The following is a 2,814-nucleotide window of genomic DNA, read 5'->3' as shown; positions in this document are numbered from 1 at the left end:
TTAAGCAATATGTATTGAATTTATAATATTTTACCGAAAAAATTCAGCCGAATTCAGTTTTTCAGAATAGCATTAGGCGGTAAGTAACTTTTTCCGGAATGACATTTGATGGATTATACAATAGAGGTAATAAACTATAGAGGAAGATTGTCGCTGTCGTCACTGGCAAAACTTCTTTTGCTGGCAAAAATAGGGCACTAAATGTCAACGAAGGAAAAATCAGTACGTTTTGAATGATAGGTACCCAACATGTTTGGAAACGATAACAAAGGGAACCGGAGCGACAATCGTCCTCTATAGTTTATTACCTTTATTGATTATACCTTTTTATGAATGTGCTTTGAAGCAATGCCGTTTTTTCAGAATGTTCTATTAAACAAATTGGCATTTTCTAAGACGCACTTAGACGTGCAGCATAGCAGCAGTTTTGAAGCATATAATTGCTCTAGGGTACAGCGGGGCAAGTGGGTAAAGGAAATCCATAAAAGTTCAAGTCATAAAAGTTGAATATAATATTGAAATTGTTTATAATTATGACATAACGAATCATCTATTCAATCTTTACAGGCCTGCGAACAAGATCTTTGAAAAATACTTCTAGGATACAAAATGTTTGGAAAACCGAAAAATCTGTTTGAATGTTTCACTTGTAAGTGAAAAAATAATTATAAAAGAGGATTTTTCAATATTTTTTATTCCTTTATTTATTTGTTTAGGCACTCTGTGTTACTTAACTGCTACTGTGCCGAGATCTACTGTGGTATTCTGCTGTGCAGAATCCACACAGAATCTATTTTTAGATTTACATTATCATTATTTTTGTCGTTGCCAGTCCATCTAATCGTGAGTCCATTGTGTCCGTTTGTCCATGTAGTGCATCCAATGATCGTTGCCATCCAACGTTCGGTTGCCATTTTATCCGGATACGTTGGAGGAATGCCTCCGAGAAGAACAAGTTGTCAGTCGCCATCAGGCAGCCATGACGATAGGTGCATCTCCCAATACGCCACCGCATGGGCTGCGCATCTGGCGACTGACGAGGGTTCGGTAGAGGGGCTGGGAATCGAACCCATGACCATTCGCTTATAAGGCGAACGAGTAGCCAACTACGCTACGGGACCCCTCTGGATTTTTCAATATAAGAACACACCGGCAGTTGTAAGATTTTCTAAAAATTCTGTATAAGAATTAACCAAAACCTGTATAAGATCTGGGCATATGCGAAATTGTTAGATTCTTATACGAGGTACTCCAATACGTTCTGGAGTTCAGCCCATCAAGGCCTTGGCAATGTCCTCATCGTCATTGTACACCCAATCCGGTTCAATAATCATGCACGAGATGCATTTCGAAGCTTGATCCATGGCAACGTGCAGCTAACGGACATGGACAAGTTTACTTACCTCCGGTAGTCGTTGAGCGGGGAAGCGCTTCAGGAGATCATTTCCGTGGAAATATCGGATGCCAATTACGGAGTTGCTTGGGAACTGCTGGAAAAACGATACGAGAACCGGAAGCTGATCGTTAAGGCGTATCTCGATGCCCTTTTCGCCGTAGAGCCCATCAGAAAGGAGAGCTACGAGTCGCTAAGCCGTCTGATTAGCGATTTCGATAAGCACCTACTGATGTTGAGCAAGGTGAAAGAAAAAACGGATGATTGTAGCACCATTCTGGTGCACATGATGTGCTCCCGGCTAGACACAGCAACGCTGCGGATTTGGGAAACGCACCACAACTCGAAGGAGGTGCCTAAATTCGCCGATCTCATCCGCTTCCTGAGAGATCATTGCTCGGTGTTGCACTCTGTGGCTTCTGTCAAACCAAAGCTTCCACCGATAACCGACAGACGTTCGAGGTCGTCCGTAAACAATTCTGCAGTCGTCCAATTGTCGAACAAGTGCCCGTTTTGTCAGGAAAGATTCCACTCTGCTTTCCGTTGTATAAAGTTCTTGGAGTTGTCGGTTGCTAAGCGCAGTGATGCAGTTAGAAGAAGCAGACTATGCTTTAACTGCTTATCCTCGGGACACAAAGATTGCAGCAAAGGAGTTTGAGATTCCAGGTGCAGCGGAGAGTGATGCTTCTGGTTGCAGTGGTGACAACCAGAAGCATCACTCTCTGCTGCATCTGGAATCTCAGTCAAGTCCAGTGCAAAATAAATCCTCCTTCCCACAAACGCGAAGTCAATTGACAAATCCAAGTGATAAAAAGAAGAAGACATGCGATGGTGAGAAACAACAAAATCGTTCATGGCGAAGTATACGGCGGTGATTTTAAAACGCCCGTATGAAATCTAAAGGTATTCTAATTAAAAACTAATGAATGTAAAGTGCGAGAAAAATGAAAAGCTAGATTTAGAACACATTATTCAAAAAAAAAAATTTTTTCGTTTGATGCACCTAAAATATAGATTTCCATTTTTCTCGCACTTTACATTGATTAGTTTTTAATTAGAATTGGTTTTTAATTTTATACGGACATTTTAAAATCGCCGCCGTATACTTCGCCATGAACGATTTTGTTGTTTCTCACCATCGCATGTCTTCTTCTTTTTATCACTTAGATTTGTCAATTACCATTCAAAAACCAGCAACAGCCGAACACGCAACTACCATTCCAGAACCAACCAACACAAGCTCAGACTACACAGCAATCCACCAACTATCAACCCGTAGCACACCAACAAAACATTCCACTGCTGTCCACCACAAACCTCCCATGCGCAAGTCATAACACAATTGCCCTTTTCACCAACGCTTCAAGCTTACAAGAAATTCTTCTGCCTACCGCCGTCGTGTGCGTAGAAGACAGTTTTGA

The sequence above is a fragment of the Armigeres subalbatus genome, chromosome 2 (assembly GCF_024139115.2).
Source record: "Armigeres subalbatus isolate Guangzhou_Male chromosome 2, GZ_Asu_2, whole genome shotgun sequence".
Taxonomy (NCBI): Eukaryota; Metazoa; Arthropoda; class Insecta; order Diptera; family Culicidae; genus Armigeres; species Armigeres subalbatus.
The sequence above is the reverse complement of the archived record's forward strand: the minus strand, read 5'-3'. Positions refer to the sequence as shown.